Raw genomic sequence first — 25,094 nt, 5'->3', positions numbered from 1 at the left:
GTAGGGCTTCATACTGCCATACTGCAGAAAAATGACTTTCCATTCCTGGCTTGCCTTTCAAACTCAGAGATATATGAGAACTGTGCTTACCTCTCTAGGTTGAAAAGGGCAAGTGTATCTGATGGGAGGCATCAAGGCTGATCGATACCTCAATACCAGGAGAACTGGTCCTCTTAAATTGTACCATGAAGGGAAGAAGGCACAGGCTGGCGATTAGTCAGCTGCAAAGATATAATTTAAGATATCTAATTAGAAGAAGAAAAACTGAAGAGGGTGAGAATTAAGCGCTAGGTTATTAACAGGTATTTGTTTGTTTATTTTTAAAGTTACAAGAAATTATAAAGCTAAGCAGGCAAAATAGCCTTGCTAGAAAGAGAATGGTAATATTTATACAATAAAATCACATCTTATTCCTTAGCCACAGTCATCATTTGTGCCTGAGGTAAGTTTAGTGGCTTATTTTTATTTCTAATTATATCTTTGAATAAAAAGATATAATGCAGTTTGGAAAATGGATCACATCTCCCTATACCCACACTACACGTCCACATTCACTGCCTTTACAAACCCTCATTCACCACTTTTATGTTCTTCTCCAGTCATCAAGAAGTTTCTTGAATGGTTACAAGTAAAACAGAATGGTTGTGATGAAACGGGTATACAAAAGAGCTAACTGACCTCATGAACAACTTCATTTCAGTTCAGTTCAGTCGTTCAGTCATAACCAACTCTTTGCAACCCCATGGACTGCAGCACTCCAGGCTTCCCTGTCCATTACCAAATTCCCAGAGCTTACTCAAACGCATGTCCATCGAGTCAATGATGTCATCCAACCATCTCATCCTCTGTCATCCCCTTCTCATCCTGCCATCAATCTTTCCCAGCATCAGGGTCTTTCCTAGTGAGTCAGTTCTTCTGAACAACTTAAAACTTTTAAATAATTTTTAAGCTCTATATTTAAAGTTATTAGCAAATATGTTTTTGTTGCCTTATCTATACTCAAATAGCCATATAAAGTTTTAAAATCTTGATAAAATTTTCTGGGAATTATAATAGTTTTCTGTATAATATACTAGCCACAGGAGACAGGGGTTTGATCCTTGGGTGGGATCCCCTGGAGGAGGAAATGACAACCCAGTCCAGTATCCTTGCTGGGATAATCCCATGGACAGAGGAGCCTGGCAGGCTATAATCCATGTGGACATGGATTGAGCAACTGATCAAAGAGTTGGACATGATTGAGCAACTGATCAAGCACACATTGATAGTGATAAAATTTCTGCATCTTCATAAACAAAAAACATGTTTATAACAGCAAGTCTATACTCTCTATATAATTGTGTGATTTCTAATAACTTTGATACCCATAATGAGCTTAGTAAATTATGTTTGATGATGACATCATACCACCTTTGTGCCAATGATCAAAAATTGTGCAGAAATGTCAAAGCAGAGCCTTGATGACTGAGTTGACTGATTTGAAGTTTCCATGGAGCTCCATTCTATTTGAAGTGTGACTGCATTTTCATTATTAATTGTCATCCCCACTTTAGCACCATAAATAAATGTGTTCAAAATGGTTTCTATGTCCTCCATGGAAAATACCACCTTGAAAATTCCCTGTTCATAGGTATATTTCCAAACATTACCAATCAAAGTAGTAAATTATCTCTTTCATGGAATCCTAGTTTTTTCTTCCATTTATAGAAATTTAAAACACTGTTGCTGGGGCACCTCTATACATGCTGATTCAAATCTTTGGTTTGCTGTGCCAGCCTCCAGCAAGCAGACTACATGATTAAACAGCATATTCAGCTTCTTTGGGGTTCCAGAGATTTAATAATTTGTTCATTTGTTTTTGTTTGTTGTTGTTTTACTTTCTAGTTCCTCACAATTTTGTTGTTATCTGTTTAGAGCAATTGTTCAGATATCCTAGCTCTACATCTTCTGTGAGTTGATATGCTAGCTTCTCTTGGTCATCTGGGTTCATCTGTTTATCAGCATTCCAATTCATACACATAGAGATTTGACAAGCAGGTCACTCTGCTGAATTCCATAGGAGACATTTCATTCTGAATTACTCAGTCTGTGAAACTTTAAATGACACTGGAAACATGATTCTATAAGCCTACTTTCTATTTCAATTGGATGCATGTCCATTCATGAAGGCTGATCCTTCCCATTCAACTCAGTCATAAATTAACAGTCCCAAGTCTTCAAAGTCAGTGATGTGACTTGTGTCTATTGTATGCTAATGTGAGACACCTTCCTGGGTCTGTGCTGTGTGTTTAACATGCCTTATGTCAGATCTGACCATAGACCATTCCCAGAATTCACCTCTCACTGTTCTCCCTCTACATTAGATTCTGACTATCTTCCCTTCCTTTAACAAAGGAAGCTCATTCTGCATTAGGGATTCTTAAAATTGCTGTTCCTAGAAATTTCTGCTCCACAACTTTCCCAGTTTGCACCTTCCTACCAGTTAAGTCTTAAATGAAATGTCAGGGGTGCCTTACCGGATTCCTCACTCAGAATTAGTATCCCCACTCCCATACACTCATCATATACAAATAAGGACATTTCTAGAGATAGTAGGGACTTCCCAAAGTAGGTAAGAATGACTAGCTGCTTAAGTTGGTAAACAGGCCATTAATTTGTAAAGTCAAAGCTCTGAATATTAATAAACTTTTTCAGAGTTTCAGAGGTTGATATGAGGCTCGAGTCTTATATGTCTCATAATATAGTCTTGAAGTGATTTCTTTAATAGAATAATAATCCATACTATGTTCATGATAAGGTCATTTACTTACATTTTAAATCTTCATAAAACAGCTTTTTTCAGCTTTTTGTGTGAGAACATTCATGAGATGAATAAGTCTGAAACAGTTCATGAAGGCACCTAGCACTGTGTCTGGAACATGGCAGATGCTTGATAATGCTTGCTGGCCAACTATACAAGTAGCATCTTTCAAAATGACAGCTAAATTCTCTAACAGGCCCAGGGTTAGAGAAGTCACCACTGCAGTTTGAATTAAGGGGTGCTAAAATGAGGGACAGCCATAAAATCTCTCTCCCACACTGATTCTACCAACAGTATGTCATTTTAAAGTCATTCCTTTCCATTAGAGACCTCTTTTTGAAATGCAAGACTTCAGGAAATTGTAGCAAACCCCTGTTGTTTTGTTTACTCAGGTTCTCTTCTGCAGGAACCATCCCACCTTGACCCCAACTAACAGGGAAACTCCTGGAAGCCAAGGTATTTATTACACTACATGATTTTGCCCTAACTAGGCCAATCAGACTTTTTCTTCCAGGAAGTTAAAATTCTAATCTAAAACATAGAAAAACTGAGAATTTTGAATCTTCTTCAGATAACAGCAGAGTTCTATGTTTGTCCAATACAACAGCAACTATTCACAGCTGGCTCTTTAAAATCAAATTTCAATAAATTAAAATTTAAAATTCAGCTCCTCAGTTGCATTAGACATATTTCAAGTATTTGATATTATAGAACATTTTCACCATCACAGAATGTTCTGTTAAACAGAGGTGCTTTAAAGCAGGGCTCAACAAACTACAGTCCCTAAGCCAGGGTTTTTTGATGAGATGAGTGGTTTGTTTGTTTGTTTTCATTTTTAAATAGTTGGAAAAAATTAAAGAAGAAAATTCTAAAATGTTAAAATTACTTGGCATTGATATTTCAGAGTCCCCAAATAAATTTTTATTGGAACACAGCCATGCTGATTCATTTACCTGTTATAGATAATGTTGATTATTTTCAGCAAATCATATGACCAGAGAAGTCTAAAATATTACCTGCACCTTCATAGAAAAAGTTTGTTAAGCCCTGCTCTAGAGGAAGTGCTAAGGTTCCAAAGATTTCTCAGATTTTGAAAAGTTACGAGGAGATCAGAAAACACTTATATTAAAGTATTAATGATGTGTCAGGTAAGTGGAATGGCTTTTCACTTCTGTGTTTAAGGTTGAAAAAGGAAAAGGAACGATGCCAAGAGTGTTAATATTGGGTGGATTAAGTGGGAAGAGTGTCTTCTTCCCCAGTAACAGGTATGAGAGCATTGCATTTTACTGTGCTTACCATGGCATGCCCAGGTCTACCATTGTCATAAAGGAGAGGTGAAAAAATGAATGCCCTAGCATTTCTATAGTCTAAACAAAAGGCTCCAAGATGTCCTCTGCAAGAGAACTGCTAAATTTCCTTTATGTAAGCACAGCACCTTCTCTGCCTCTGCACAGCTAGACACACAAGCCAGAGCTGATGAGCCTCAAACCAAGTGTAAACATCATCCAAGTGGAAATTATGTGACAGCATCCTGGGTGAACTATGAACTCCTCCCAACACTAAAAGGAGGCACACTTATTGTATGTGTTTCTTGAAAAGATTTCATTACAGAAGGGTAATTGACAAAAGTCAAGAAGTGGCCAAGGTCATCTACACTATAGGAGTTATACTTTCCTGGGACTCACCATAAATTGACAGAAAAAGGGGATCCCAGACAGAAGGATACAATAGATCAAGACAGAATTCCTGAAATGGGTACCGAGATGAAAGTGTTTAAAGGCTAAGAAGAGAGACTGTGCTTTATGGAAATTCTGGGTCACTTGCTGTGACAAATAACTCTCAGCTCAAGACTCTCTTATAGAAAACTCCAGAGAATCTTCCCTCGATTAATAAGCTTGACAAATCATGCTTCATTTTCTCTGAGAGATGCCAGGACTTTGCCTCTAGTTCTATCTAATACAATCATTGTGGAAAAGTGGGTGAGAGAACCAGCATGACATCAGAGGGCCTGAGTTTGAATCACGCCCCCATCACCTATTAGCTGCCTTGTTTTTCACAACTACAAAATGATATATATACTTAAAACTGTGTTTATTAATAATATTATTTCAAATAAAGGTGGTTACCACTGAGACAGGCAAGAACAGTAAAATGGATGCTGATTTGGAAGATACTGCTAATGGCCCAGCAAATGTCCATCCTGCCCCCACTTTCTTTGCAAATAGATTCTGAGAATGTACAGAGTCAGTATGTAATTCCAAGCAGTGAATCATGATCTGTTTAGACCAAATCTGACAACTGTGTCCTCACATTCCTCGCTTCCTCTACATCTAGGGCTTATTGAATGCCCCATTTCTAGTCAATGAGACATTAGTAGAAAGTTCCTGGATATTAAGTAGGGTGGAGGTAGAGGTAGTTCTGGGAAATCTTTGGTTTTCTCAGATGAAAGTAGACAAACAGTAAAGTAACAAATATGAAGACAAAGCCACAAGAATTAGAGTCATAGCCATAACAACCCTCAACCACTGAACCAATAATCAATACTCCAGACTTCTTGTGTCATGAGAAAAATAGTCTGTTAGGCATTATTTTTCTGTCACCCATTCCTTAAAATGAATTATATACAATTTATTGGGTACCTTTAGGTACCCAGGTTGCACTGAAAACAAATTTTTAATTTCCCTAGAAATATGTTCATTATCAGTATGAAAATGGGAAAAGAAAGAAGCAAAAAATGTCAACTAGAGTTTCCTTCTCTCACAGTTCCTTCTAGAGAGTGTCTTTAAGCCCTACTTCTCTGTTAGTGGTGGTGGCACTCAATCGTGTCTGACTCTCTGTGACCCCTGTAGCCTGTCAGGCTCCTCTGCCATGGTATTTTCCAGGCAAGAATACTGAAGTGGGTTGCCACCTCCTACTCCAGAGGATCTTCCTGACCCAGAGATTGAACCCACATCTCTTGTGTCTCCTGTTACCCTGTTAGAATCTATGTCAGGGCTGCCACAAGTAGTCACATTTTCCTCTGGTTGTGAACCATCTAATACTATAGGAAGACAAACACAAGGACAATAAAACCATATTCAAGTGCTTACTATAAGCCAGAGGCTGTTCTAAGAGTTTTACAGATCAGGGTCATACAAATGGGTTAATACAAATGATTACAAATGGGTCAATATCTGTAAAACTCTTAGAAGGGCCTCTGGCACACAGTAAGCACTGGAATATGTTTTTATTGTCTTTGTGTCTGTCTTCCTGTAGTATTAGATGGTTCTCAACCAGAGGAAAATGTGGCTGCTTGTGGCAGCCATGACTACCTCCCCATCACATTATAGATTCCAACAGGGTAACAGGAGACACAGCAGGCATGGGTTCAATCCCTGGGTCAGGAAGAACCCCTGGAGTAGGAAATGGCAACTCACTTCAGTATTCTTGCCTGGAGAATTCCATGGACAGAGGAGCCTGGTGGGCTACAGTCCATGGGGTCGCAGAGTCGGACAGAGCTAAGTGACTGAGCATACACACATGCTAATATCAATAACTATTACCAACCCTGTTTCACAAATGGAGAAACTGAAGCACAGAAGAGTTAAGTAATCTGCCTAAGGTCACATAGCTAGAAAGTAATAGAACCAGAATCCAAACTCAAGTAAAAATGTGAATTTAAGCCATATACGCCAGCACCTCTCCCTCTGAGATGGCAATACACATGATGTTCAGCAAGATAAGGAGATGAAATTGACCTGATAAACTGATCCAGTGGAGACTTTTTTAAAACTCCACATCTCACATTTTGCCAAGCCATTTATTTACCAGACTCTTTGAGGTATCCAACTAGTGAGGAAATAGGATAGTCAATTTAGAAATTTAAACCATCTAAATGTCTACCAACTACAAGAAAAGAGGAGAAGTGTTTAGCTTTGAAAACAAAGCTAAAGGGACCCATCTAAGCAAGAAAAACTCTCCAGAAGAAAGATATGAAGGTGGCAACCCCAAATTTAGAAGGTTGGGTAATATTTATCCCCACCTATGTTAGCTCGCTTGGCTGTCAGGATGTGGTTCTTACTCTCCCATCCTTCCCCCTGCTCAAGATACTGAGCTGAAATCTGCCTATCATCAGTATTATCAGCATCTAACCTGGGTAACTACCCCTCTGTATCTTTAAGTAACAGTCTAAAAGGAAAACAAGCTAAAGGTTATCTGATTTGACACAAGTCTATTGGTGGGGAGTAGGAACACTATACTATTTTGGACAAAGTTGTCCTGTTTGGGATGGATAACTCAGTTAAACAAGGTAACTGTAAAATTATCTTTCATATTGTACCTGAAGTAAATCATGTACAATATCATTTTAAGAGAAAGGAGTGGTTTAAGTGACCAGTAAAAGCACCATTTATTTCTATTGGCTCTTGGTAACCATATTAGCTTTCCCAATGGAACACAAATTGGTCTTTGTCTCATACTCACTCATTTGAGATACAAATTATTGTGTTCTAGCAATGTGACAAGCATGGTGTAAAATATATATTAACAGAGCAAGCTGCTGCTGCTGCTAAGTTGCTTCAGTCGTGTCCAACTCTGTGCGACCCCATAGACAGCAGCCCACCAGGCTCCCCCGTTCCTGGGATTCTCCAGGCAAGAACACTGGAATGGGGTGTCATTGCCTTCTCCAACAGAGCAAGAGATGTGCCCATATCCCTTCTATTTGTTCCTAGAGGTTTAGGAGTGGAAACTAAATTTTGTGCTGATCCATTAATGTATCTCATATTTACTCATGAAATAGAACCTTGAATTATCTGATAAGCATGATGTGGCAAAGTACAGATAGGCAGCTTTTCTGAAGAAGGCCTATTTGAAAAGCACTTAGTATCAGTATTGAGAAATGAATGATGGCTTAGGATATCAGAATGTCCAAGGCAGGGGTTCTGAAAAGGGAAGCCTGAATTAGAAAGCATTTGATAAATGCCTGAAGATTTCACCCTAGTAACCCACTGTCTCTTACTCTAAAACACGTATTCCTTTCTTTGTTCCATGACATTTCCTACACTGTCTACTGCTGTCAGGGACACAGACACCCTCAACGAGGACTATCACCACCCGCTCTAATGCCTTTTCCCCAAAACACAGACTTAGGAAAGTAAAAACTGCTTTCTCCACACAAACACACATAAATGTCAAGCTGAAATTGCTTGTTTTGATGGGTGATCATTGTTCTAAAGGAATCTGTCTGCATTTATTTTATTGATCATCTTTAAGAAACACAGTAACCTACTGAATTTCAACTACTTTTTAAAGAACAGAAATAGGTTCTGCTATCTTTAAGTGTAAGCCTCTAGGGCTATTTTTCGTGAAAGTCACTCATGTCTGACTCTTTGCAACCCCATGGACCATACAGTCCATGGAATTCTCTAGGCCAGAATACTGGAGTGGGTAGCCTTTCCCTTCTCTAGGGATCCTCCCAACCCAGGGATCAAACCCAGGTCTCCCACATTCCAGGCGGATTCTTTACCAGCTGGGCCAAAAGGGAAGCCAGGGCTATTTTTAAGGGGTGGAAATAAACTGCCTACTTAAAAAGAGAGTCTGAGGGAATGAAAGAGAGATATCATCCAAATTTATGTCAATAAGCTAGATAAATGCAGACAGATTCAGATTCCCACCTCTCTTTTTTGACACCAAGAAAAGAGAAAGGAGTCTAGGACCATGAATAGCATGACTACTGCCCCATTCTGGAAGAATGACACTGAATGTGATGTGAGGAGACCAGATGACAAGTAAGAATACAAGTTTATCTGACAAGATAAAGGGATGTATGTGTATGTTTCCTTAATTGTGGCTCTGTGGCCATCACCCAGTTGAAAAGCCTGATGATCAGCAGAATCAGCACTCATGAAAATGAAGGGGACGATTCATGAAGAAAACTCTAGGTGGTGACATGGCCCACCTCTTTTCTACATTTGCAACAATTGCCCTGTTCAGGTTCTTACTGTCTTTAGCAGAACCACTTGCCAGAAACCCTAAATAGAGATGAAGGAAACCAAAACTGTCAGCCGCAACAGCAGCCCACAACAGATGAATATATTTCCAAATAAACTGAGTAAGAACATTTGGCTATGTCTGCCAGATTTATTTTATTGTATGATTTTCAGGCTAATAATGAAGACTAAGTTCTTAATTATAAGATTTGCATTCCTCCACTCTGTTATGAAAGCTCATACAAAAGCTGTTTTTCCCTTCATTGAAATAAGGGTTTGAATACACGATAGAGAAAGGATGGGTTGGCAAATCAAAGGCCTTTCTAACTAGTATTCAGGACTAACAGTCCTTCTCAAGTTACCAAATGGTGTAAGTAATAAAATTCAGCTCCTGGTTTCACAATTTTGTATGTTCCATTTCTTGTACTACAGGCAGGAAGAAAAGGTAGTGCACTTGCTCATATATGAAGAAACCCATGTTACTCAGTATTATCTAAGATGTGTACTGTGAGTCATTTTACAAGATAGATTTTAGTTTTATGTGAAACCTTATGTGTAAGTGATTTGGCAGGTGTGAGGTGAAAGACTGAGCATAGGGATATGGTCCTAAACTCCTGACAAAATGGGTGTAACAGGTTCAAGGCTAAAGAAGACCCAGAATGCTAACTTCAAAAGCTCATTAATGCCATGTCCTGAGCAACTGCATGAAATCTCCACTTCCCAGCACTGACTCACTGGAGGACAAAGCTCCAGCTTTAGACAATGCACGGAGTGGACCAGACATGGGAGACCAAAGCACAGGATTGACCATTGCCAGTATTTTAGAACAACGCAACAGAAGACACACTTGCTGGGAAGGAGGTTTCTTTGGGACAGAGAACTAGAGACAGACAAGAAGACCACCAGACAAGAAGGTTCTTGAGGTAGAAGAAATTGTTGTGAAGGGTCTTGACTTCAGATTTTAGCTACTGGTCAAAGTAAAAGGTTGAATAGAAAGCAAAAATTCACTTCTATTTAAAAGGCTGGAAAAGAAGAAGAAGATAGAAATATCCATTTCAGTGGCTCTTGAACTTTAGCATGTATCAGAATCCCCCAGAGTATTTGTTAAAAGTACAGTTGCTGGGCTCACTCTGAATAGGAAGCCCAAGGTGAGACTTTGAGAGTGTACATGTTTAACAAGCTCCCAGCTGATCCTGATGCTGCAGGTCTGGGGACCACGTTCTGAGAACCACTGATCCTCGTCACGGTTTCTTACCCTCAGCACGACTGACGTTTGGGGCCGGATAATTCTTGTTGTGAGGAACTGTCCTGTGCAGTTTAGTATGGTTAGCATCATTCCTTGTCTTTACCCACTCGATGCCAGTAGCAACTCACACAAATGTGACAACTAAAAACGTCTCCAGGCATTGTCAAATATTCCACAGAGGGGACCAATGCCCACTGAAAACTGCTAATCTAGACAGATGACAAAAGACTACCTTTCTATCGCTGAATGCAATTTTTCTAATTTTTTAAAGAGTTTTATCCCAGTCTTATTTTTAATTTTTTTCTGAAAATCTATTTGGTAACTGTAAATATTACTCATTTATTTAAAGGTCAGGTTTTTCACACTAAGAAAATAAGAGTCTTATTTCAGTTCTAAGTTATCAAGCTACCGAGGACATAAAACAACTGTTTGTCACTCATTCTATGATATATGATCCTTCCTTAAATTTCAGATATGTGGGTTAGATTGAGATGTATTCCTCAAAGTGCTTTCAAATTCAAATAATTTACCCAACTCCCTAGAGGAATCACCATAGAATAGATTCTGGAGTCACCTTAAACTAGGAAAATAATGCTAAACACAAGTCTGACAAGAGAGAAAGAAATAATATACATGTAAAAAAATCCCAGAGAGAAATAATAATTATCAAAGACAAGGGAAATGCCCACGGGAGGGGGAAGAGAAGCATACAGATTCTAACAGCAAATAATAAGCAATGGTTCATAAACAAACTTTCTATTTAAAAAGCAAATCAAGTGTGAATGTAAGTTTTTGGACACAGACACTACTGAATAAAAACTCCAACACAACTGCCCTCAAGAAATACAGTGTATAAATATTTCTTCTTTTGAAGCTCTTCTTTGTTTCTTCTTTAGAGTTCATACAAATGTTAATTTGATAGTAAGTTTAACTTTAAAAGGATTGCTGGTAGAAAAAAAGGCACAAAAATTCATTCTAGCAGCTTATAGTCCAAGAGCAAGGAAGATTTTCTGTAGATCCCTCTATTATTTCAAGCACAATTTTCTGGAATTTTCTTAGTAGAAGGAACTAATGAAGATTATCATTATGTGAGGGTCTTAGTGTAAAAGTTATGCTAAAGATAACAGTTAAGGTAGCAATTTCTTTTCTAGATCATGCATCATTTTTGGTTTGTTTGTGTATTTTTGATCACTCCTATTTCGTAGGTTGCTGTGCATGTGTGTGTGTGCATGTCTCTTTGTGAACCCATAGACTATAGCCTGCCAGAATCCTGTCCATGGAATCTTCCAGGCATACATACTAGAGTGGATGGCCATTTCCTACTCCAGGGGATCTTCCCAACCCAGGAACTGAACCCCTGTCTCCTGAGTCTCCTGCACTGGCAGGTGATTCTTTACCACCGCACCACCTGAAAGCCTGTAGTTTGCTAGCTGTTGTATCATTTGTTCAGTCAGTATACTGTGAATGAATGTGAGTCATACATAGAAAAGCCCTGTAAGATGAAGCAGGAAACATATCAGGCCAAGCTTTCAATAGATGCCCTACAGCCCTGAGTATGCCTCTAAACTACAATTTGGTGATCTTTGAAGAGGAGAACTTGGGAGAGAGATTTAATTTTGTTTCCTGCCTGTACAGATTGGCCACAAGGACCCAAATGAGTGGTTGAGTAGAAGAGTGAGCTCTGTGCAGAAGGGATTTGTCAGAACCTTGAGAAAAAATAGGTAGACAGTGGATCAACAAACCTAACAGGGACTTGGACCTTGGACCACCCCACTCCATCTCACAATCCAGTGATGCAGGATAGGAAGTAAAAAAGTTTTTCACTCAAAATAATGGTTATCAGTGTAGCAGATGGAAATAAGGGAGAGAGGGCAGAAAAAAGAGTCCTTTGTGTTACTATATACCTCTTCAGACTGCAAAAGACACTTTATATATACTGTGCCATTGAATTATTTTTAAATATGTCATTTTTTTAAACCAAGAATCTTAAACAGGGTTTTGGCTTTTTTTGTTTGTTTGTTTTATTTTTTATCAGAAATACCTGGATCTAAGTGGCTCCTAGGAGCCATCAGTTCACTATATAGTTTTTCCTGGGAAAAAAGACTGTATTAGCATCTATTTGCAACACTATTTATTGGATAAAAAGTGAATGTGGCAGCCATAGAAATGACCTCCTAATTACATGTGCACCACATCCATATCCATTAGTTTAGAAACTGATGTAATACTTGTAGGTCTTTAGGTGTATCCTATGGAATAATAGCACAAAGGGATGTTAGTAGATGTTAGGTTTAAAAAAAAAAGTTATATTTATAAATTTAGCTAAATACTGTTTTAAACAAATTTAAAGGTATTCCTTTATTGCACAAGTTCCCAGATCTTTAATATCTTAATGTGATTTGTGACCCTTCAAGAGAGGTATATATGATATAAAAGTTTCCTAAATCATTTTATCATGCACTTTCATTTGCAAACAAAGCATCCTGGGAGAGTACACAGTAGCTGACCATAGTTTAGAAAACACTGAAGAGTACACATTTGTATATTATATTTCAATGCCATTTTTTAAAATTTCAATCATCTAGCATCTTCAACTGCCATTTAATTTCCTTTAATTAATCTCTCTCAAGATACATTAAGCATATAGCAAAATTATTATTTTATCAGGTTACACTATTAACTTTAAAATTTTATAGGCTAGCATAGTGATTACTTGTTTTATTTTTTTAATTAAAAATATTTTTAATTGAAGTATAGTCAATTTATAATACCATGTTAGTTTCAGCTATATAGCAGTGATTTATATGTATATACATTTTCACATTCTTTTCCCTTATAGGTTATTATGAAATATTGAGTATAGTTCTTTGTGCTATACAGTACAGTAGGTCCTTTTTGGTTGTCTGCTGCTGCTGCTGCTAAGTCGCTTCAGTTGTATCCGACTCTGTACGACCCCATAGACAGCAGCCCACCAGGCTCCCCGTCCCTGGGATTCTCCAGGCAAGAACACTGGAGTGGGTTGCCATTTCCTTCTCCAATGCATGAAAGTGAAAAGTGAAAGTGAAGTCGCTCAGTCGTGTCCGACTCCTAGCGACCCCATGGACTGCAGCCTACCAGGCCCCTCCGTCCATGGGATTTTCCAGGCAAGAGTACTGGAGTGGGTTGCCATTGCCTTCACCGTTTGGTTGTCTAGTTTATATATAATTGTGTGCATGCTAAGTCACTTCAGTTATGTCCAGCTCTTTGCAACCCTATGGACTGTAACCTCTGTCCAAGGGATTCTCTAAGCAAAAACACTGGAGTGGGTTTGCTGACAGAGTCAATTCCTAGACAGGTTGATAAGAAGTCCGGGGTCCCTGAGGAGGAGAAAAGGGGCTGGGGGTCTTAAGGAGGAGAAAAGGACAATAGTTGTTTTTTTTTTTTTTTTTCCCACCACATTCCTTAATATTAGTCACATAAAACTTTGTTGTTGTTGTTGTTTCTTTAAGCCCAGAACTGAAGATTACACAACAAAAAACTCAGTTTAAACTCTGTACTAAGGATTATATAACAACAATGTATCCTGCTTGAGGACAATTTCTCCTTTCTGAAAACCTTCTGATTAACCCTGATATCTTAGAATGTATATTATGGGAATGGGTCTGGTAAAGTCTTTCTATTTTTAAATTCTAATCCTGTTATCTTAAAACTTAAATTGTGGAAGTGGGTCTGGTAAAATTTTTACAACCATGAGACATTCTTTTGATTTATTGTAATAACGAATTTAAAAAGTATATAGCTCTCTTGCCAAAGACTAGTGAGGGGGATACTCTCTGTCCCCATTCTGATGTCTATCAGAAGCTTTCTCTGTCTCTTTTTCAGTTTAATAAAAATCTGCTACTCAAAAGCTCTTGAGTGATCAAGACTAGTCCCTTGTCCCAAAACTAAATCTTCTTATTCAGAGATCACAAATCCCAAATCCAACATCATTCACTGTGAGCTATCATTGCCATGCCCTCCTCCCAACCCAGGAATCAAACCCACATCTCTTTTGCATTGGCAACTGGGTTCTTTACCACTAGTGCCACCCAGGAATCCCATATAATTATGTATCTAATGATATTTTACTCTGGACTATGATAGTGCATGTAACACTGAGAAATGTTATCTCATATCCCTCTTCTTTTGTCCACATAGGGTTTCATCTCTGGCCTTATCCTTATACACTTCGGAGTAGAAGATTAGTGCTGAAGAAAGTGAGAATTTTGTCTGTGTAAGGTTTTCTGGATTGGACCCAGAGGTTTTTAACTGCTTTAGTCAATTACTTATTCCTTAAAGCCTGTGGTTTCACACCAAAATTGTTTAATTGAGATGAAAAAGGTTATTTACAGTATTTTCCACATAACTGACTTTTTCAGCCAACTGATTTCCATACAGTATAAAATTGCTAATTTATGTTAATGACTGAGAGGGCAGTGGAGATTACACATTTAAGAATTAGCTAATACAGTAAGGGAAAGCATGAAATTAAAAGCAATTAGAGACATCGCATCACAAAAGGGACTTGATTAGTCCATGCTTATTATTTATGGTAGTGATTTATAACACGTCGTCATTTTCTTGGTAATGAAACCTTCGTGATGTGACATTTTCTCTCATCCTACAAGAAAGATGAACATAGCTGCCAGAGAGCTGGTAAAGTTTGTCAGCTTTCCTGATAGACCCATTCACTGTTCTAGCCCCTGCCCTGCGCAAAGCACCTTTAAGCATAATTTTAATGGCTTTTTCCTACTGTTATCAGATTCATAGATTTTCACTGTAACCCAGAAAGCATTGAAAATGCAAAGAATAGAACAAAAAAGAACACCAATAATCTCATCACATAGAGATGACCACTGCTAACATTTGCCATGTTTACTTCTGATATATCCTGTGCATATATGTACATGAAGAAAATGTGAAGTATGTAAATGCTTTTGCATAATTAAGGTCATAGTTTATTTTCAATTTTGTATTCTGGTTTTTCACTTAGCTGTTATGAGGACATACCAAATTATATACATAACTTTATTATTGCTGCATATTAAAGTGTATCTTAAAGCCATCATTTATGTCAACCTAGTTAATACTTAGAAAGCAGCAGTTGTTTTGTTGCAATCATTTGAAAATAAATTAAAATAGTTCCAAGAGTCCAAACTGGTTTTGCATCATGTGAATATTACATTTGTACATTTTTCTGAATAGCTGAAAATAACTCAGTATGGAGGACTAGACAAATTCAATTCAAAGTTGTTATTACTCACATTGACTACCAAAGTGTTACCTTCCTGCTGTAAGCAGCAGCAACTTCAGGGAAAAGGGAACAAACACTAATTCAATCTATACTTAGTCTTCTAATGAAATTGAGCTTCCTCAGTCGTCACATTGCATTATAATTTCCATAGTCAATTTCAGCCCACTTCAATTTTGGAGAACTTCGATTAGAGGTTTCCAAAAAATAATTCTTATTTGCATTGTTACTATTTCTATTTCACAGGCGAATTAATTGTAGCACTAAATGGGTAGGTGATTTTTAGAGGACTACATAGGAATTGAATTTCTTAATATTCTTAAGGGTTTTTCTTTTTTTTTTCTTTCATCCTCAATCTCCAACACACTCTCTCAAATGAAGACTAAAGTTGTGCCTGAAGGAAACAGATGTGGTGCAGTCATTCTCAGTTGAAACTATGGCCACCACATGAGAATAATTGGCTTTAATTAATGTGTTTAGCAGCTTTAAGCTGACTATGCATTTGCACAACTCTCCTAAAATCTTCCTAACAGCATCCTCTGAAGTGTGCCTAACAATCTCTGAGAAAGTCCCTTAGAAGCTCTTCAATCGTTTTGATAAAAGTATTTTGCCCAGTGCTATTAAAGCACATTAACGTTTAGTAGTTTTGGAATTCACAAGTCCCGTCTGTTCTATACTCAGTTCTATAAGACATCTACTACTGCTCACAGTAGGTTCTCAATAAATATTCACAATCACATATTCTTAATGAAAATTTAAATGGCTACTTAGTTCTTTTATCTCCAGAAATGATGATTTGTAGTCTTTTCATTGGTATTCCCTAGAAAACTGCTAGAGCTTGTAATTTCCATTGTAAATCTGAGGCATTCAGAGTTCATAAAAGAGAAGCAAGAAGTCCTTTGTTCTGTTTCTTCCAGTTTATAAATTAATCTCTTTGGTGTATGTTCATATATTGAGGCAAGGTAAATTCTTTTGTGATGCCCAGAAAATAACAGGAGATAATGCAGAGTTCTTTTCCAGGAAAAGAAAATTCACCCTTAATGGTCCTGCTCTATGCCTGCCTTGAGTTGGCAACATTATACACACTATTTCATGAGAACCTTGCAATGACTTTATAGTAAAGAAGAGGCTTGGAGCATTAAATCCAGGATCTGATATGATCCTACATCTGACTTCAGACTTCTGTTGTTTGTACCTCAACATGAACTACTTAACAACCATTGCATAATCCAAGGGCTTCCCTTGTGGCTCAGCTGGTGAAGAATCTGCCTGCAATGCTGGAGACCTGGGTTCAACAATCCAGTAGATCAGCAATGACCCACAAGTGGCCATGAGGTCCAAGGAGCTGGCCATGAAGGGGACCCAGAGGGTTCTCTGCTCTCCAGTACGTTCTAGAACTCATATCACTTTATAAGAATTCAAAGTCCAGATAAAGTCTGGAGCTTTTCTCCTTTATTTGTTAGTATACCAGATAATGTGCTAAACATGTGGGATTCTTTTGTAAAACCTTAGGAAAAGAGAATTTTGATGTCTTCCAAAAGAAATCCATCCTTGGCCAATAGAGCCTCACAGAAAATCTTGATTCCAATAAAGAATCATCTGGGCCCAGGAATAGAAAACCACAAACCCCAAAATATTCCAAGGCCAATTCTATCTATAACTGCAACACTAAGGCAGCAGGATTCCTAAAATCATTATTCACTAAACAAATGTGTTTCAAGCATCTGCTTTTTGCATGATACAACTATAATTTCTCAGGATACATCAGTGAAAAAAACAGGCAATTCTAGCCCCCAGGGAGCTTACTTTCTGGCAGACAGAGACAAGAAACAATAGATTAAATAAATAAGCAAATTTTTAATAAAATAAATAAGCAAATATATCAGGAAGTGACTAGGACCATAGAAAAATACCCAGTATTGCAAGGAGACTCAGGCAATGTGCAGATGGTGAAAGCAAAAGTCACTCAGTCGTGTCTGACTCTCTACTACCCCCATGGACTGCAGCCCACCAGGCTCCTTGTCCATGGGATTCTCCAGGCAAGAATACTGGAGTGGGTTGCTGTTCCCTTCTCTAGGGGATCTTCCTGATCCAGGGATGAACCCTGGTCTCCTGCATTACAAGCAGATACTTTACCATTTGAGCCACCAGGCAGATGGTATAAGCTGTAATTTTAAATTGGACAACAGATTAGACCCCATGGAGAAGCTGACATTTGAGCAAAGGCTTAAATGAAGTTAAGTGATTAGCTATACGCACATCTGGGAAAGATGGTTTCTGAGAGATGTACAAAAGTCCTAGGACAGAAGCATGCTTGACAAGTTTGAAGAAGCAAGGAGGGCTATGTTGCCCAGGTCAAGTGGACCTGAGGCAGAATAACAGGATGGAGGGGGAGAGAGGTTGGGCTCTGACAATGAAGGGCTCTTTACTAGACTGGATTTTATCCTAAATGGGATCTGCTGCTAGAGTTTGGGCAGAAAAGTGATAAGACAAACACATTAAAAAGTTTCACTCAGGGTGTTATGTTTTGAGTAAACAATACAGTGGTGGGAGAAGGGCAGAGGGATATGGACAGAAGCAGGAAGCCTGTGTGACAAGGCTATTAAGTAAGATGGGAGGGGATGGTGCCTTGGAACAGTGGGAGCAGTCAAGGTGGTGAGAAATGGCCAAATTCTGGCAAAATATCTGGAAATACATTGCAGAAAGAACTAACAGTATTTTCTGCTAAATTGAATGTGGGGTACGAGAGAAAGAAGAGTGAACGATGATTCCTCTGGTGTGTGCACGAGCAGAAGGAAAGATGGATTTACTATCACCTATAATGAGAAGAACAGGGTTTAAGAGGTGGATCAGAAACTCAGTTGAATCTGGGACATTGAATTTGAACTATTTATTAGATATCTGGGAGAAAATAATCAAAAATATCACTTTGGAGGTGGTAAGAAAAATCCAATTGAATGATGTAAGTTTAGGAGTTATTTTTTTATTTGTTCATTTAAGCCACACAGTTGTATGTCATCACAGATTGAACAACCAAGGACTCTGTCCTGGGTGTGCCAATATTAAGAGGTCTAGGAGATGAAAAGGAAAAAGCAAAGGCATCAGAGAAGGAGCAGCCAGTGATGCAGGAAAAAAAAAAAAAAAAAAAAAAAACAGAAGACATGGTGTCCTGAAAGCCAGTGGAAGAAAGTCTATTAAAGAGAAGAGAGATCAGTGTGTCCACTGCTACAGAACTAAAAGGAGCACTGAAGTGACCACTATATTTAGCAATAAGCAAGACAGCTTTTGAACTGTGGTGTTGGAAAAGACTCCTAAGAGTCCCTTGGACTGCAAGGAGATCCAACCAGTCCATTCTAAAAGAGATCAGTCCTGGGTGTTCTTTGGAAGGAATGATGCTAAAGCTGAAACTCCAGTACTTTGGCCACCTCATGCGAAGAGCTGACTCATAGGAAAAGACTCTGATGCTGGGAGGGATTGGGGGCAGGAGGAGAAGGGGATGACAGAGGATGAGATAGCTGGATGGCATCATTGACTCGATGGACGTGAGTCTGAGTGAACTCGGGGAGTTGGTGATGGACAGGGAGGCCTGGCGTGCTGCAATTCATGGGGTCGCAGAGTCGGACACGACTGAGCCACTGAACTGAACTGAACTGAACTGAAGACATCTAAAATGAGTTTAGACAACTCGGCTTCAAAGAGTTTTGTTGAAAAGAAAGTGGGCAACAAAAAGTACTTTCTCTACTGGAGAAAGTAGAAGTCAAAGAAGAGTTGCTTTCTTACTTCTCTTTGGTTTTCTTTTGTTTTTAGTAGAATAAAAATGTTTGAATGCTAATAGTAATGATTAAGTACTATATATATAGTAATAATGTAATATTTATATAATAATATATATTATATATATAGTAATATATATAATAATAATAATAAGTAACCTAATGATACCAGAGAGAAAGGAGAGAATTTCTGGAGAAATGTCCTTGAGTAGGTGAGAGAAGAGAGGACCTGGGGGCTGAGATTGGCGTACAGACACACAACTATGGTTACAGCTAAGCCTGCAGAGTATAGGGACAGCAGACCCTGGAAGGCTTTTTGAAAGCAAAATGTCATGAGAATTTTTGGAAATCCTTTCCAATGTCCCAGTTTTCCCTGAAAATGAAGGTAGGGATGAAAGTGTTGAGCCTGGACAAAAGAAAAGAAAATAGTAAACGAGCTATCAAATAGAGTAGAAGAGTGAATGGATTAGTGAAGTTTGGAATGATTGTTGGTGGGCATCCAGAGTCCAAATGAAGTTCAAGGTCATGAATTTAAGGAGTCTAGTCAGTCTCAGTATGTATTTTTCTTAAGCCATATGGGTGCTGGTCTAGAGAAATTAGAGTTATATTTAACCAGAAAGTTGGTTTGGAGAAGTGAGTATAATAAAAGGAATGGGACCAAAGAAAGATTATAGCCACCGAGCATGGACATTATGCTGGACGTGAGGATGTGAAAGTGATTGGTCACTGGTTGATTAATCCCTCCTATTTGGCAGATTCTGAGAAGTAGACTCGAGGTGGTGTGTGTTACATTCCTGAGTAGTTACTGGTGACCTTGTACATTCAGGCTCCTGGACCAAAACAGTGAAGGCCTAGAAAGAGCCAGGGCAAGTCTCTACTTCTCATTCATTGTGTGACTTTGCTCGCATCATATTATCTCTGTGCATCTTCTTCTCCTCACATCCATAATTTAGAGATAATACCTTCCTCATTGGAAAAGGTAATAGTAACCTACTCCAGTATTCTTACCTGGAGAATTCCTTGGACAGAGGAGCCTGGCAGGCTACAGTCCATGGGGTCACGAAGAGTCAGACATGACTGAGCAACTGACAGACAGACAGACAGACACACGTGCACATGCACACATCTTCCTCACAGGATTCTTAAAACTTACTGAAAACATGGGTGAAAACTTCAAAATCCTTGAGTGAAAGCCTAAGCATTATGATAAATTAACTTAAAAATAAAATTTAAAGTCTTTTTATATTTGAATTCTTTGCAGAAGTTGTGTTCTCCATGTGGTTTATGCAAGAACATCTATCCTTATTACTTGTGTAAATAAATCTTATATTGACATTAATTATTTCAACTCCCTTTCTTTTAAATTTCCTTAACTTTTGCCAATTTAACATCTGATGTTGAGATGTCAAGAACTGAATGAAGAATTTAGAACAGAGATACTAGTTTCCTGGCATTTATTACATTAAAAAACAAAAAAAAGGGAACTACTATGTAAAAGACAGTAAACATTTAATATTCAATTTAATCTTCAAGGCAATGTCATGGGCTTGCTATGATTATCAGCCTCATTTTACAATGAGAAAACTGAGCTCAGAGAGATGACGGAATTTGTATGAAAACACATAGATTGTGACTGGTGAGCCCAGATTTGAACACTGTCATACATGATTTCAAATTACATACCCTTACATACTATTTTATTTCAGTAAAACTCCAAATGTAGAAAATGGATTGAAGCCAATGTGGTCCCACTTTAGAAACAACAATCCAAAAGTGGAGCAACTAAGAATTATGGAGAACCTATGCTACACTACTCAGGGAAGCTTAAATTGGCTAGTTTCCACACAGAATTAACTGACAGCCTCTTTCCCCCACTCCTAACTCCCACTGTCAGAAAAGGCAATGGCACCCCACTCCAGCACTCTTGCCTGGAAAGTCCCATGGACAGAGGAGCCTGGTAGGCTGCAGTCCATGGGGTCGCTAAGAGTTGGACACGACTGAGCGACTTCCCTTTCACTTTTCACTTTCATGCATTGGAGAAGGAAATGGCAACCCACTCCAGTGTTCTTGCCTGGAGACTCCCAGGGACGGCGGAGCCTGGTGGGCTGCTGTCTATGGGGTCGTACAGAGTCGGACACGACTGAAGCAACTTAGCAGCAGCAGCAGCAACTCCCACTGTACCATCTATGAATCCATGTCCCCACCACGGAGGTAAAGGATCACTTACAGATGGGAAAAAATTAAGTACTTCTAAAAACAAATTCAAAAAAGTTCTCACAGCCTGTAGTATGGGACACAACAGGATTATTTGGTGGGAGGACCACACTCAGGGAAGGAAACCAGATTTTCGTAAAGGTCTGTATTCTTGTCAGTGCTTAGCACTCAGTGCTTAGAAAAGGTCTGTTCAGTGACCAGAGGGATGGGTTGTATTGGTGAAAAGATAAGTGGAAACATGGATTCAACCTGTATAAGTGATTTGGAATGCTTTCATAAATTGAAATCCACTTTGATTTGTTTTCACTGTTGTTTCCAAAGGATGCTTTAGGTCCTTAAATTTAAGGGTTCTATGTCAGAAACAAATAAATAAGGACAAAATAATGTCACAGTCAGGGCCAGCAAGTTTCCCAAACAGCATACTCAAACAGTGAAGCATTAGTTGCTAAAAAGCTGGCTGAATGAAGCCAGATTGGTGAGAGGGTAGCTAACCAAATATAGTATTTCACAGTACTTTACAGGTATTTTAATAGTGTGTTTATTTCTTGAAAAACAAAACTCCGATCCTGAAGCAACAAACTTCCCCTAGTGGAAGAATTCATATAGTTTTCTTACGCTGGCCAATTCCTAAACAATGTGCCCTAGAAATAATAGTATTACAGCTTCATAACAAAGTGCACTGAAAGTAGATTCTATTTGAATGAAGCAAAAAAACTGACATAAAATGAAACCTGTTCATTCAAGCCATTTGAATGCCTTTTACAGGAGCGTTAAGAGAAAAATTAGGAGAGTTTTATACTGCCAGGTTGTTCATTTAATAAAACCAGGATTTCCTTAGGAAAAGTAGTATATAAAATCATGATGGTACTATAGGCCCTTGTCCATGCCAAATATGTTTTCTGTTAGAAGTTACTTTAGAGCAAATTACCCCATAATTCTCTGCAAGAAGGAACAGATGGGGCAAATGGCTGTTTAAAGTATGTTATTGCCCCAACACATAGCCGTTATCTATCATCCCACAGGCTAGACACAGTGCCCACCTCTCCTGAAATTCCACACGGACCAACCATGTCAGTGAACTGATACTGTAACGCTCACGTTGACCTAACAGATCATTTTACCCAGTCAGCCTGGGAATAAATGCTCTTGGTTCAAAAAGTCATCTCCTCATTCTTATTGACTGCAAAGGTGCTTCTCTCTGGAAGTTGTACTCCAAGCAGAGAAGTGTTTTTTAAGCACATCCTTGAATTAAATCAGCACATTAGTGCAGGCAGCCCGGGGAGCCTGAAATGCAGGAGACCCCGGTTCAATTCCTGGGTTGTGAATACCCTCTGGAGAAGGGATAGGCTACCCACTCCAGTATTCTTGGGATTCGTTGGTGGCTCAGCTGGTAAAGAATCCACCTGCATTGGTTCACATGTTCTGGGCAAAACATTTCTGAGGCTTATATGTTCCCTTTGTAAGATATATGTTTCTTCCCATATAACAACACAAGTGTATGGTTTATTCTCAGGATCTGCAGCCAAATGTGCAGTTGAGTCCAATAGGGTATATGAGGTCTGCAAATGCAACAAAACTCCAGCCTCCTCTCATTATTCCATTCACTCGTGAATTGGAGGTCTCCTGTGGTGCCTTGCTGATTGTTGTAATACTGTTTATTTTCTAAGAATGCATAGTGCTGTTGTTTCTTACCTAGTGAAAAGATGATATAATCTTATAAAACTGTAAAGAGATTTTAGTTTAATTCAGTTCAGTCGTTCAGCCGTGTGTGACTCTTTGTGACCCCATGGACTGCAGCACGCCAGGCTTCCCTATCCATCACCAACTCCTGAAGTTTACTCCAACTCATGTCCATTGAGTCTGTGATGCCATCCAACCATCTCATCCTCTGTTGTCCCCTTCTCCTCCCGCCTTCAATCTTGCTCAGCATCAGAGTCTTTTCAAATGAGTCAGCTCTTCGCATCAGGTGGCCAAAGTATTGGAGTTTCAGCTTCAACATCAGTCCTTCCAATGAAATTTCAGGACTGATTTCCTTTAGGATGGACTGGTTGGATCTCCTTGCAGTCCAAGGGACTCTCAAGAGTCTTCTCCAACACCACAGTTCAAAAGCATCAAGTCTTCAGTGCTCAGCTTTCTTTATAGTCCAATTCTCACATCCATACATAACTACTAGAAAAACCATAGCCTTGACTAGATGGACCTTTGTTGGCAAAGTAATGTCTCTGCTTTTTTAATACGCTGTCTAGGTTGGTCATAACTTTCCTTCCAAGGAGTAAGCGTCTTTTAATTTCATGGTTGCAGTCACCATCTGCAGTGATTTTGGAGCACCCCCAAAATAAAGTCTGCCACTGCTTCCACTGTTTCCCCATCTATTTGCCATGAAGTGATGGGACCGGATGCCAAGAACTTTGTTTTCTGAATGTTGAGCTTTAAGCCAACTTTTCCCCTCTCGTCTTTCACTTTCAGCAAGAGGCTCTTTAGTTCTTCTTCACTTTCTGCCATAAGGGTGGTGTCATCTGCATATCTGAGATTATTGATATTTCCCCCAGCAATCTTATTTCCAGCTCTGCTTCATCCACCCAGCGTTTCTCATGATGTACTCTGCATAGAAGTTAAATAAGCAGGGTGACAATATACAGCCTTGACGTACTCCTTTTCCTATTTGGAATCAGTCTGTTGTTCCACGTCCAGTTCTAACTGTCGCTTCCTGACCTGTATACAGATTTCTCAAGAGGCAGGTCAGGTGGTCTGGTATTCCCAAGAGACTTAAAAAATTTAAATAATAATTTAATTTAAATAATTTAAAGAGAGTTAAATAATTTAAAAAACTTCTTCATGGCCAAAAGGTAGTTCACACAAAAGACAGAAACATTGTACCAAAGACTGTAAAAGGCCAAAAAACAAACAAACAAACAAAAACCAACACCCAGTATTTCCAAAAGCTTTGGCGACTTCTAGTATGAATACCTACAGGGTAAGAGGTAGGGAGAAAAATACTAAAAGTAGAGTAAGGCATATGAAGAAGAGAAAGAATAGTCAAGAATGTCAACTTTTGGATGAAATCCAGTTCTTCAATCCTTAAACTCAAAGAAAAGAAAGAAAAACACTTAATATCACTCTGAAATGACTGACCCAGCCAACAAGGATGTGACACTTGTGGACCTAGAATAAAATCAAATTATCTTCAGGGAAGATTGGATCATAGCAAAGAAATCTCCTAAAGAAAATGATTAGCTGGTATAGGATAGTGATTGTCTAGAACAAAAGAAAAACTTGCCTGACTTCTCAAAATAAAAAAGCCAGTAAGAACACAATGGATGTGCAGCTAGCAAACGGGTATCTATAAAATGCCCAGAACTGCATGCCCAATTATTTCAGTGGTATTTTGTGGCTTTCTTGTAACCCACTTTTCTGAAGGCAGCAAACACAGGGCAAGGCATTTTACAGATAGATGATAATGGCTTTCAATGTTTCTCAAATTGGCGCAAAGCCCATACTGTGTAAATTGCTAAAAGTCCATATGTAATTCTGAACCTCTTGCAGGCTCTGAGACTCCGTGTGCTGGTAATAATTACATAGACTGGATAATTAACTTCTGACATAAAAAGGAATGAAGGTGAGAGAAGAAAATGCAGACCTTATCAACTTTTTCTTAAAGTAAGGCACAAATTGACAAAAACCCCAAGGCATTCATTTGGGGAAAAAGCACTACAGTCTTTCTCTCCAATGTTTCCCTATAAGAAAGGGAAGAAATGTCTCTGTGTTTATACTGTTATTCTGTTCCAATATTTCCCAATGTTACCAAGTTACCCATTTAAATTTCTGT

At 38.6% G+C, this 25,094-nt stretch overlaps 1 long non-coding RNA gene across 2 annotated transcripts in view; it reads right to left on the bottom strand.

The window, feature by feature from the left end:
* The window catches only part of LOC139182734 (uncharacterized), a 327,514-nt gene that overhangs the window by 190,849 nt on the left and 111,571 nt on the right, over positions 1 to 25,094 (bottom strand). For both annotated transcript variants that reach the window (XR_011566273.1, XR_011566272.1), the window contains exon 2: positions 91 to 221. This is a non-coding gene — a long non-coding RNA (uncharacterized lncRNA). The remainder of the gene's footprint in view (positions 1 to 90; positions 222 to 25,094) is intronic.

Source organism: Bos indicus, chromosome 4 (assembly GCF_029378745.1).
Source record: "Bos indicus isolate NIAB-ARS_2022 breed Sahiwal x Tharparkar chromosome 4, NIAB-ARS_B.indTharparkar_mat_pri_1.0, whole genome shotgun sequence".
In the NCBI taxonomy this organism is placed as follows: domain Eukaryota; kingdom Metazoa; phylum Chordata; class Mammalia; order Artiodactyla; family Bovidae; genus Bos; species Bos indicus.
This window is presented reverse-complemented; position numbering and strand designations above follow the sequence as displayed.